Raw genomic sequence first — 13,719 nt, 5'->3', positions numbered from 1 at the left:
GGCCTTCACTAATGCAATAAAATTTTCACTTGTCATAAAATTTTTCCATTTCACATAAAATTTTCACTTTTCATAAAACCAACAATATGGGGGACCTGCCCTGAACCCCCAACGTAGGCTTCGGGTGTGCTCAGAGCGTTCCAGACCCTGCATCCTCTTCAGCACACCGACAGGTTTTCGGCTCCTATGAATTCTGGTAGAGTGCACAACAGATGCAAATTATTTACAAGGCAAGTCCTGGCCATACCAAGTCCGATGGCCTAGCTGCTTATTTCAACACTTATCAACTTGTAAGTGAAACTACTATACAGGGCCCAGGTGGTCCATGTCTCTAGGGTCTCAGCAGCTTACCGGGGTCACAGATAAGCTATGGACACCATGGTCTGGGTCTCTTGTTCACAAGGTCCCCTGGATTCATGATCCAAGTCCATGTCACTGCCAGAGTCCTGGTCCAGATGCAACCTGTCTATCCGCACATCCAGGGTATACCATCCCCTCTCACCTCTTTGACGGGTGTATGTGACGTGATCGCCCGGGTACAGATCTGGGTGTCCTCTGCTGAGGTGGGATTCCACATCCCTCCGGCGAACAAACACATCCTTTGTCATCCCAGATACACCAATGGATCCCCACCCCGCTCCAAGTCAAAACAGACCACCATACTGTGCTTCAGCGGCCCCCGGGCTGAGGGTTGCTCCCTGCGGCACCTCTGCTTGGCGGCCAGGTTCCTGGCCTTCAGTGCTTCATGCCTTATCCGACGTTCCTCCTGTTCCATGAGCAGCTCCAGGACTTGCCGCTCACAAGCCAATCTGTTTACGGCTGCCGTGATGGTGGGCTTCAGGGGAGCCTGCAGGCCTGTCTTCTTGTCAACCATCACATCCCAAGCCACGCTTAGTCTGCCGCAGCCAGGTGCAACAGTCGGAGGCTCTGCCAGTGGTCCCGCCAGGTCACTGTCGCAAGCGGACGTTCCTTTCCCTCCAGGGTCGGCGTCGCCGTCACTCCCATCAGGGTCTCCTGCCACCTCCGGGTGGTTCCTTCCTGCAGGTCCAGCAATTGAGCCCACAACCGCTTCACTTCCTCCTCCAGTAGCTCAGGGGTGATTACGGGTCGTGTCACGAGGACTTCCTTGGCATGACCGGGGGAGCTGGCTGCTTGCACCCCACGCTCCTGGGTGCTCCGTGTGCTTCCGCCATCTTGCATCCGGTCACTGGCTGTGCAGTCAGCCCATTCTTATGCACTCTCCAGGGGGGCAGGGCAGCTTTTCCCGCTAAGTTTCATTTCTCCCCTCTGGCCTGGGTGGGCGGGCACAGCACTTCGCGCCATTCTGTCACCCAGCCCTCGAAGGGCGGACACACCCAGACAGGGTGATTACACATGGCGCCTGTCGTTCTCAATGGCCGCCAGTGTATAGTCTCTTAGCACACAGTCTATAGGTGCACAGTACCCGCGGTTGCTGGCACGAAATCCTGTTTGTAACGCCAAGTTGATGCACCCAGGGGTCTGAGGTTACCCGTCACTGGGCTACGGTTCTTCTCCTGGGTCGCCGCCGTGGCCTTGTCCGGTTCCGTGACCCCAGCGGTGTCAATAAAGGATGGGGGTGATGGGAGTAGTTGTTCGTGACGCCACCTGTGGTGTGTGGCCAATTATTTCAATGGGTGGAGTTCAAGGTCTTTACTCACTGGAAGCACACTGCCGTTGGAGCACCAAGTTACGCTGTGATGGGCCTCAGCCGATCCCGGATAGTTAGGTGGTCGTGGCCCGTGTTTCCTTCTGTGCATCTCCTTTCGACGGTTTCCCTCCACCCCAGCTCCTGGGCTGAAGAACAGGTCACGGGTGCCTTCTGCACTCCCCGGGAACCCTGAAATCCCCCTTCTTTCCTAAGAACCCGGGTCAAGCCTCCAGCTCCAGACCACGAGTTCCAAACTGTCCGTGTTTCTACTTTTCTCCTCCCGAGTGCGACCAGGCACTTCCTGCGCCCAGATCCAACTGACTATTGTGTGAGATGGCTCCTAACCATCCCTGTGTTAGGGCCAGATGGACGGGTAGACCCTGGAGGTGGATCCACTGGGCCGAACTCCCGGATGAGGGAAAGGAGTCCGGTAGCCGGAGCACTGTAGGTAGCAGGACAGTCCGTGCACTGGGAGAAAACGGAGAAGTCCCTGGGATCACGAGGTCACTGATGGTGGTCCGGGTGACGGAGCTCTGGTTCGGAAGCCGTGATGGTGTCAGGCGGGGTCCGGAACCGTTGGAGCGAGATGACAGGTCACCGCAGGGATCCGAGATGGTACGGACTGTCAGGATGGCAGATGGGCAGCGTTCGGGGTTCGAGGTACCGCAGGACCGGATGGCGATGCAGGATCGGCTCTAGGAGACAGAGAGGTAAGTATCTCACAGAACACAAGGAGACCTGACTCCTAGCTTGGGAAAACACGAAGAACAGGCCCCGCTCCCTTGGCCATTAACCCCCTATATACCCTGTACCTGTGTGCATCATTTCCTGTTAATTGACACTGGCCCTTTAAGAAAGTGTCAGTGACCGCGCGCGCGCCCTAATGCGCATGCGCGCGGCCCGGGTGCCAGAAGCCAGGGCAGGAAGCTGAGAAGAGGACGCAGGGGAGCCGGCCAGGGACTGGGAAGCCGTCGGGCGCCGGGAGCGGAGACCAGGGGGCCTGGGAAGCACGGGCACCGGAGGCTGGAGAGCGGGGAGCATGGCAGGTGAGCCGGGGAGCGGAGCTGAGGACCCGGGGAGCGGAGCAGAGGACCCGGGGAGCGGAGCAGAGGACCCGGGGAGCGGAGCAGAGGACCCGGGGAGGGGAGCCGAGGACCCGGGGAGCGTGACAGTACCCCCCCCCCCCCCCACGCCCCCCTCCCCGCAACCGGGACAGGAAGGCACGGATCAGAGGAGTGCCCACGTTCTCCTTGGGCTCCCAGGACCTATCCTCAGGACCATACCCCTCCCAGTCCACCAGGAAGAACTGCCGACCACGTACGGTCTTCATGGCCACGATATCTCTTACCGCATAGATGTCGTCCTCAGCAATAGGAGGAGGAGCCGGACTGGCGGCAGCGGAGAAGGGACCAAGGACAACCGGCTTGAGCAGAGAGACGTGGAAGGAGTTGGGTATTCTCATCGTGGCCGGGAGCTGCAGTTTGTAGGAGACCTCATTGATCTTGCCGAGGACTTTAAACGGTCCGATGTAGCGAGGTCCCAGCTTGTAGGATGGTATCTTCAGTCGGATGTACTTGGAAGCAAGCCAGACGAGATCTCCCGGAGAGAAACACGGAGGATCCAGGCGTCTCTTGTCCGCGTGTCTCTTCATCCGCAGGGTTGCCCGTGCAAGGGATGCCTTAACTGAGTCCCAAATGGTTGTAAAGTCACGAAGTACTGCATCAGCAGCAGGGATGTCCGAGGACGAGGATACAGGCAATGGGACAGACGGCTGAAGTCCGTAGACGACACGGAAGGGAGAACTGGAGGAGGACTCACTGACGTGGTGATTATGGGAGAATTCAGCCCAAGGAAGAAGCGTGGACCAATCGTCATGATGGGCGTTGACGTAGTGTCGTAAGAAAGAGGTCAATATCTGATTGACCCGTTCCACTTGGCCGTTCGACTGAGGGTGGTAGGCCGAAGAAAAGTCCAGAGTCACTCCCAGATGTTTGCAGAGAGCCCTCCAGAAGCGAGAGGTGAACTGAGTTCCTCTGTCGGACACAATGTGTGCTGGAAAGCCATGCAAGCGGAAGATGTGTTGTATATATGCGTCCGCGAGTTCCTGAGCAGAGGGCAGTCCAGCCATAGGAACGAAATGGGCCATTTTGGAGAACCGATCCACCACGACCCATATGACTGTGTGTCCGGAGGACAATGGCAAGTCCGTAATAAAGTCCATCGCTATGTGTTGCCAGGTAACTGAGGGTATGGGCAGAGGCAGAAGACGGCCATATGCAGGTGTTTGGGTGTTTTGTTCCGGGCACAGGAGGAGCAGGCAGAGACAAAAGAGGTGACGTCCGTGCGAAGGGATGGCCACCAGTAATGACGTACAATAGCAGTCCATGTTTTCTTCTGACCTGCATGACCGGCTGTTTTCGAGGCATGGCCCCAGTGTAACACTTTTTGCCTATCAGTCTCAGAGACATAGGTCTTCCCGGGCGGTATCTGGGCCAGGGTGACAGGAGCCACCGGAATAATCTTACTTGGACAGATGATAGGTTGAGATGTCTCTTCCTCCTGTTCCACGGGCACGAAAGACCTAGACAAGGCATCAGCGCGTACATTCTTGTTCGCGGGTCGGAAATGAAGCTGGAAGTCGAACCGGGCAAAGAACAAGGACCACCTGGCTTGCCGTGGGTTCAGTCGCTGAGCAGTCCGCAGGTATTCCAGGTTTTTGTGGTCCGTGTACACAATGACAGGGTACACTGCCCCTTCCAGAAGATAGCGCCATTCCTCCAGAGCCAGTTTGACTGCCAATAGCTCTCGGTCACCGATGGTGTAATTGCGTTCAGGCGCGGAGAAGCTCTTGGAGAAGAAACCGCACGTCACCATCTTCCCGGAGGAGGACTTCTGCATGAGCACTGCTCCGGCACCCGAGGAGGAGGCATCCACCTCCAAGGTGAACTGGCGGTTTAACTCTGGACGGTGGAGTACAGGAGAGGAGGCAAAGGCTTGCTTAAGAGCGCCAAACGCGGCGTCGGCCTCAGGTGACCAGTCTTTTGGATTAGCCCCCTTCTTGGTCAAGGCGGAGAGAGGAGCAGTCAGAGCCGAGAAGTGAGGAATGAACTGGCGGTAATAGTTAGCGAATCCCAGAAAGCGTTGGATTGCCTTCAGTCCAGAAGGGGGAGGCCAGTTGAGAATGGAGGAGACCTTCTTTGGATCCATCTGTAGTCCGGTATCGGTGATGAGGTACCCCAGGAAGGGGAGAGAAGACTGTTCGAAGACGCACTTCTCGTACTTGGCGTACAGACGATTCTCTCTCAGTCTTTGTAGAACCAGTTGCACGTTCTCTCGGTGGGTCTGGAGGTCCGGAGAGAAGACAAGGATATCATCCAGATATACCACCACACAGACGTAGAGAAGGTCTCGAAACACATCGTTCACTAATTCTTGGAAGACTGCTGGTGCGTTACACAGGCCGAAGGGCATCACGCAGTATTCATAGTGCCCATCGCGAGTGTTGAACGCGGTCTTCCATTCATCCCCTGAGCGGATACGGACCAGGTTGTAGGCACCCCGAAGATCCAACTTGGTGAACACTCGAGCTCCTCTGAGCCGATCAAACAATTCGGGGATGAGCGGCAGGGGGTACTTGTTTTTCACGGTGATTAGGTTCAATCCCCGGTAGTCTATACATGGGCGTAGGTCACCCTCTTTCTTCTTTACGAAGAAAAAGCCTGCTCCAGCAGGAGAGGAGGATCTCCGGATGAATCCCTTAGCCAGGCTCTCTGTGATGTACGTAGACATGGCCCTTGTTTCGGCTGGAGACAGTGGATATATCCGTCCTCGAGGTGGTGTAGTTCTCGGAAGCAGGTCAATGGCACAATCATAAGGACGATGTGGCGGAAGTACTTCGGACTCCTTCTTATCAAATACGTCCACGAAGGACCAATAGGCTGAGGGCAGTCCCGGTAGGGACTCGGGAACCGGAGGTCGCCGGATGGGTTGTATGGTCTTCAGACATCTCTCATGGCAAGAAGACCCCCATCGAGTGATATCGCCAGTGCCCCAGCTGACTGAAGGCTCCTGTGTCCGCAACCAGGGAAGGCCCAGCAGGATTTGATGTGACATATGTGGGAGGACATAGAGAGCGATGTTCTCGGTGTGCAGAGCACCGATACGCAGTTCAAGCGGCTTGGTGATCCAGGAGATGGTGTCAGAGAGGGGTCTCCCATCCACAGAGGCTATCACGAGGGGTTTGTCAAGTGGAGTAACAGGCACCTGGTACTTGTCCACCATGGCCTGCTGGATGAAATTGCCTGCTGCCCCAGAATCGAGGTACGCCTCAGCCGTAAACCGCGTCTCTCCTGTTGTCACTTGCACAGTCCATGTAACTGGGTCTGAGAGAGTCCCAGCACCTAGGGTGGCCTCTCCTACCAACCCTAGGCTTTGGAGTTTCCCGGCCTCTCTGGACAGGCGCGTAGCAGGTGTGTGCCCTCTCCGCAGTAAAAGCAAAGACCCTTGGCGAGCCGCTCTGCTCGACGTTGTTCAGACTGTCGCACACGGTCGATCTGCATGGGCTCATGGACGGAGACACCAGATGCCGTTGACTGGAGTACGGCGGGCTTCTGAGGAGGAGAGGAATGCCGAACCGGACGTCTCTCACGGGATACCTCTTTGGACCGCTCCTGAAAGCGTATGTCTACTCGAGTCGCTAGGGTAATCAGGGCGTCCAGGGTGGACGGTACATCACGTCCAGCCAGCTCATCTTTGATTCGACCTGATAGTCCTTCCCAGAAGGCGGCGGTTAGAGCCTCGTTATTCCACCCGAGTTCTGAAGCCAAGGTGCGGAAACGGATGGCGTATTGACCCACCGTCAGTGTTCCCTGACGTAACCGGAGAAGTGATGACGCAGACGCGGAGGCTCGTCCGGGTTCGTCAAAGGTGCTGCGAAAGGCCTGCAGGAACTCCTGGAGGTTCTTGGTCATAGGTTCCTCCTTCTCCCACAAGGGGTTCATCCACGCCAGTGCCTCGCCCTCTAGGTGAGACATGATGAAGGCGACCTTGGCTTGGTCGGAGGCAAACAGATGTGGCAGCTGCGTGAAATGGAGGGAGCATTGGTTTATAAACCCCCTGCAGGTCTTGGGATCTCCGGCGTACCGGGGTGGTGAGGCCAGACGCAGTCTGGAAGCATCCGAAGAGGCAGCCACGGGAGCGGGGGTCGTGGCTTGACTAGTGGAGGCTCGGGATGTTGAAGACGTGACTGACGCTTGTAGCGTGGTCAGGCGGGTGTCCACGGAAGTCATAAAGTTCAGCATGCGGGTCTGGACTTCACGCTGGCGTTGGAGTTCCTCTTGCAAGGCCGCTAGTGCTTCGGCGGGATCCATGGCCTGTTCTTACTGTTAGGGCCAGATGGACGGGTAGACCCTGGAGGTGGATCCACTGGGCCGAACTCCCGGATGAGGGAAAGGAGTCCGGTAGCCGGAGCACTGTAGGTAGCAGGACAGTCCGTGCACTGGGAGAAAACGGAGAAGTCCCTGGGATCACGAGGTCACTGATGGTGGTCCGGGTGACGGAGCTCTGGTTCGGAAGCCGTGATGGTGTCAGGCGGGGTCCGGAACCGTTGGAGCGAGATGACAGGTCACCGCAGGGATCCGAGATGGTACGGACTGTCAGGATGGCAGATGGGCAGCGTTCGGGGTTCGAGGTACCGCAGGACCGGATGGCGATGCAGGATCGGCTCTAGGAGACAGAGAGGTAAGTATCTCACAGATCACAAGGAGACCTGACTCCTAGCTTGGGAAAACACGAAGAACAGGCCCCGCTCCCTTGGCCATTAACCCCCTATATACCCTGTACCTGTGTGCATCATTTCCTGTTAATTGACACTGGCCCTTTAAGAAAGTGTCAGTGACCGCGCGCGCGCCCTAATGCGCATGCGCGCGGCCCGGGTGCCAGAAGCCAGGGCAGGAAGCTGAGAAGAGGACGCAGGGGAGCCGGCCAGGGACTGGGAAGCCGTCGGGCGCCGGGAGCGGAGACCAGGGGGCCTGGGAAGCACGGGCACCGGAGGCTGGAGAGCGGGGAGCATGGCAGGTGAGCCGGGGAGCGGAGCTGAGGACCCGGGGAGCGGAGCAGAGGACCCGGGGAGCGGAGCAGAGGACCCGGGGAGGGGAGCCGAGGACCCGGGGAGCGTGACACCCTGTTGGTGCCCTGCATCCCGGGTTCCTGTACTAGTGGGCAAGAGGGTCCCATACCTCGTGATGGACACCCCAGCACCTACCATAACCCAGTCCCAGTGGAAGAACTCCCATGTTATGTGTTGGTTGGTGTATTTTTGGTGGTTTACCGGTGTCGACCTCTTTCGCATCCGAGATGAATACTGCACCTTTGGTGAGGTGCAGTACCCTGTGGCAGCTGAGGCCGCAGGGGCGCCACACTTCTATACTACAGCAGCAGCCGTACACACCACAACCATACGTGATGAACATAGGCTGAAGCCTTTTATGGGCAAAATTGAGATAATAATTTCAAAATAGCGCTACCATTGACCACAACCACATGCAGCTGCTATAGAACTGAGACCCAGCCTAGTTTAGTTACTTTTTTCTTAGGGGTGACATTTCTTAAATATATGCCTTTCACTGTATTGCAAAAAAAAAAAGAGGTAGAATATAAAGCAGTCATAACTCGAGTTAACGTGCACCATACTCACCAAGGATTACATCCGATTCCATTTTCCCTGAAATCCCTGTGTAATCCATCTGCATTCTGTAGGTTTTAGACTCCCTCATGTGATGTATACTGTATGCTCCCAGCACCGGCAGACAGATCGAAAAGGGCCCCAGTGCAAGAACAAGTTATGGAGCCCTTTGTAGTCCAATAGATCATCATAATGCATAATGTCACTTGCATTAGAGGTAGAAATGGCCCCCCTTTTCTCATGGGCCCCAGTGTGAGAGAATACAAGCCATTTTGTATTGTATAGAAACCATCTTGTCTTATAGGCTGCTTTCACACATCAGTTTTTGCCATCAGACACAATCCGGCAAAAACCTGAAAAAAACCCGATCCGGCGTCTGTTACCGCCAGATCCGTTTTTTCCCCCATAGACTTCTATTAGCGCCGGATAGTGCCGGATGGCCTTGCGTTCCATCCGGCTTTTGCCGGTGAAGAACCGTATCGCGCCAGATCCGGCGCCGTACTGCGTGTTTTATAATGGAAGCCTATGGACGCCGGATCCGGCGTAATACGACAAAAAAAATGGATCCGGCCACCTGATCTGTTTTTTTGAACTGAGCATGCTCAGTATCACAACGGATCCGTCAAAAAACTGAAGGAACTGATGGAAAAAACTGATGCAACTGATCCATTTTTTCGCCGGATCCGTCGCATCAGTTTTTTCTCTGGATCGTGCCTGATGCCAAAAAACTGATGTATGAAAGCAGCCATAACTGTAAGATGGCACTCGGTAATATTGGAAATGGCTGGTATGTGTTGCAGAGAACCTCTGCCATGAACCTGGAGTGTTCGCTGGGACTTGTATTCCACACATCTGTTTGGTAACATGTTTCAGAGCTAGATTTATTGGATGGTCAGAATTGATGGGGAGGAGTGACCATCCACATACCTCCCACCCTGAGGTGTGTCTGGGGGGTTATCATGTGTCTGGTTGTGTTCACATGGCAGTCTACCAGGGTCCTGGAAGGACACGGCCCTGCTGGATCACATGGTGAGACCATGTGGGGAGTCAGTGTGCTGCGACTCCTGAACAGGTAACCCCAGGAGAAGGGGATTGTGAGCTAACTGGGTGTCAGCAAGTGAAGACCGTCATATATATGTATATATGTATCTTCGCTCAGATACAGCTGAGAGGTCAGTGAGTAAAGGCTGTGATGCCGGCTCGGGGACACTGTTTGTATGAAGCCTTGCGGATATACTCACTATTGGAACAGACTGGGGATAGTGGCATGTTCCTGTAATATGTTGAAATGAACTGTAACATCGGTTTATGACATGCTTGAATAAATCACATGGACATTTTAAGTGGTAAAGTACTCCTGTGTGCCTCAATCCCGCTGCCAGACGTGTGTCCCCAATACATTCGGGGCGCAGGTCATTACAAACTGAATGATGTCATAGGGCTCAGCTAACACTGGTGGGTGGGGAAATTTCACATTTCTGCACACACCCCTGAGGCTCTTGTTGGTAATGGTAATTTCTTTGTTTGAGGTACTATATAAACTGGTCACATGATGTAATGAACCAGAAACTCTCAGTACACCATGCTAGGCTGTACTGCATTAATTTCTCCAAGCGCTTGGAAAACAAATCTTATTAATTTGGCATTCCAAGAGCATAGAAGCAGAGTATTTCACCACAACAGGTTTCACCACTGATGTGTCCGCCCCTGGCTCCCAGGCATGTCCAAATGGATTACTGGAGGAAACGATGCACTAATGAAGCATTTCCTGGTTACGGCTACAATGACACCAAAACCTGCAAATGTTCTTTTGTATCTGGTCTTGACAGAATTGGACCATAATGGTACAATCTGATAATACCAGTAGTGGCACGTCATGAGCGTACGCCACAACTGCATTGGAAAATATAAAAATCAGTGACGGTTATGCTCAATATAAAATTAGATATATATGCAAATGATAAGAAGTATGGATAATAACATTGTTCTATCTTAACTGCTAAAGATATTATGGACTTTATATGACTGTTTATTGTTATATTTAAATATTACTATCTATATACTGAGCTATCTTTATATGGCAAATGTCAGTTGTACCATGTTTGAAATTGTTAATAAAACGAAGTAATAAAAAAAAAAAAAAATCAGTGACGGTCCGAGATCACAGAATCAGATTTTGTCAGGTATTAGAAGATCAGCCCATGAAATGATGATTTAAGAATATCCGCATTGTGCGGCTCCTCTACTTCTACTTGACAACTGGGTGTTACCACTCCTTTTGTCAAAGGGGTGTCCCTTGATACTATTAGCACTGATTGGACAATGTGAGATTATGCAGGCACCCAACCCAAACTGGTAACACCAAGCAGTCACTTTATTCATAAATTCCTACGGAGTTTTTCCAAAAATAACACAGGGTCTTATATTATTTTTATTTCCAAAAAAGGATAGGGCTTATTTTTGGAGTAGGGCTTATATTTAGAGCCTAGTCCAAAAATCCCTGCAAATCAAGCTAGGACTTATTTTTGGAAAAACACAGTAGTAGGAATCATAGAACAGCACAACACAGAAACATAAGGAAAGAAGCTCCAGAAGTTACATTATTGTAAACAGGGCTGTGGAGTCGGTAAGCCAAACCTGCGACTCCGACTCCTCAATTTTCCTTGCACCGACTCCCACATTTGTTGCTTATATTTAAGTGAAAAATTTATTGTAGTACAATGTGAACATCAGACATTTAATCATTTTTATGATACAATAATCAAGATATTTAGATAGAACATAAAATATATTTATTGGATACAACTTTAGAACACAAAAAACTGTAATAAATTGTAAATATGTAATACACTATGTAATATAGATTACATATATACAGTATATATATATATACAGTATATATATACATATATATATATACATATATAGTGTGTGTGTGTCTCTCTCTCTCGCTCTCTCTCTCTGTATATATATATAAACACTATGTAATAAACTATGTAAGTAGCAAAAAAACAGTTTTCAACAAAAACATAGTAAATAACATTTGTGCAGTCTATAAATTTGTTGTAAGAAAATAGAATTGCCTCCATCAGATCCCCCTTCGCAGATGACCTCAAATCTGACCTAATCATTTTAAGGCTAGAGAACAACCTCTCTACAGTAACTTGGGTTGGAGGCAAAGCCGTAACCACATGGGCAACATCTCTAACAATTTCCGGGTATAAAAGAATTGCCTCATGCACAGTCAGTTTTGATGAATGGTTGAATTTTTCTATTATTTAAGAACAAGTGAAAAACTTTGCTGAAATCTGGTCAATCTGCTGCTATAGGAGACGGAGTGAAATCTTTTTCCTTGCGGCAACGCTTTGCCTGCTCCATGTCATCCAAATACTTGTCAAAGTTAAACTCCTCATCTGATGTGGATGAAGATATAGCAGCAGTAGCACTGTCAGGACCCACGTCCTCTTGCGCCTGGCAGTCCTGTAGGCCACTCATCCTAACTGCCACCTCGGTCAGAGCTTCTTTTCCTTTAGTAAGCTGTTGATCCTGACTTGGGTCCACATAAACAGCTGCCAGAAGAATTTTATTTTCCAATAGCTGTGTCTCTCTCGGTTTCATTGAAGCACAATGCCATCTGCAATTAAACCTCGTCTTTGGGACAGGCAAAATAGCAAGTTCTTCCACTCCCTTATGAAAATGCCAGGAGTTAAATCCTCAGCTTGTCATTTTTTAGTCATGGTAAATGGATGATTAAGCAATTCCTTCAATTCAGCCACCTGTGTCCATTGACCTTCATTTAGGGTTACCTGGGGGTCCCCCATATCTATAAGAAATTGTTTTAGTTCAAGCAATCACTTAGTCATTAAATAAGTGCTGCTCCACCGAGTGACTTGATCGACAATTGCCCCTTTCTCAGCACGTCTCTTCAAGATGGAATCAATTTTAGGGGTTCCAGCGGCAATAACCAATTTCCTCACTTTTCCAATCAGATTTCCAGCATGTCCCTCTTGCAGACTATCTCTTATTGCCAGCTGCAGCGTGTGCACAACACAGCGCATGTGATGAATATGAAAGTGTTTTGAAGAAGCTTCAACAAGATCATCTAATTCTAAAGTATCATTTTGCTGTTCTTCTGTTGTAATATCTGTTTGTTCCTCAGTTACATGAGCAGCACTGTGACTCCATCTTCAACATACTGAATCCTAAATTTACTTCTAGCTGTTGTTCATTACTCTCATTCATCAGTTTAATTGTACTTATCATGTTTGAAGCATTGTCCGCTACAATAGCAAGAACCTGTTCTTTTTTGAGTTTGTAATCTTGCAGAACTTTTTCCACTAAGGCCTGGAGAAACTGGCCGGTGTGATGAGCTTTAGTATCTTTTACTGCCAGTGACTTGGTAACGATTTCTTTCTTGTCACAAACATATCGAACATTGATTGCAAAATAATTCAGTGAAATGCAGTGACTCTGGCATCCCAGCAAAGGCAATGGGTTTCAAGATATGACATTCAGACACCTCATTTTGTGAGGATCCGTTTTTGGGCTCAAAAACAGATCCTCACAAAGAATGAGCAGTCAGTTTGTGTGGTGTTTTTCTAATCTGCTTTTGCTATTGAAAACATTATCTATGAGCTCAAAAACCTTTCAGGTGATGCGGTTTTATAAAAAGCTGATCTGCTTTTGCAGCTGAAAAACGTATCCTCAAAAAACGCAGCAAAAATGCTGTGTGTGAATGTAGCCTTAGATCAGGAATAGAACAGCCATTTATAGGATATTTCATAACTTTCCCAAATTCCTATGAAAAAATATTCAGCACATTCTGCATTGAACTCCTGGACCCAATTTATTATATATTTTAGGAGTCAGAGTCGGTCCATTTTATACTGACTCCGACTCCAACTCCACCAAAATGAACTCCGACTCCGACTCCACAGCCCTGATTGTAAATGCCAAAAACTGGTGAAACAGACACATAAGGAGAAGGTATAGGTGCCTTTTAATTTAACAGTAGCGAATCATATCCACTGCCGATTAGCTGTTCATCTTCTGGTATGTTGGTTGCTGTCTATGCAGAGCACATTAGTTTAGATGAGATTGGCTGCTGTGCTCTGCATAGGCAGCAAGTGAGAGGGCAAGGTTCTCTTCAATATATTGAAATTGTTTTCATTTCAGAGCGGAGAAACTGATGATAAACTCCTCTAAGGCTACATTCACACTTCCGTTGTTTTGCATCCGTCACAATCCGTTTTGTGACTGATGTGATGGATGCGTTGGAGATTGTGGTACACTGATGGGACGGATCCATTAAAAAAATTGATCCATTGTAGCAATTTGTACCAGAATCCAGCTGTGGCCGCGGGTAACC

This window comes from Anomaloglossus baeobatrachus, chromosome 10, assembly GCF_048569485.1.
Source record: "Anomaloglossus baeobatrachus isolate aAnoBae1 chromosome 10, aAnoBae1.hap1, whole genome shotgun sequence".
Lineage (NCBI taxonomy): Eukaryota > Metazoa > Chordata > Amphibia > Anura > Aromobatidae > Anomaloglossus > Anomaloglossus baeobatrachus.
Note: the sequence above shows the minus strand (reverse complement) of the source record.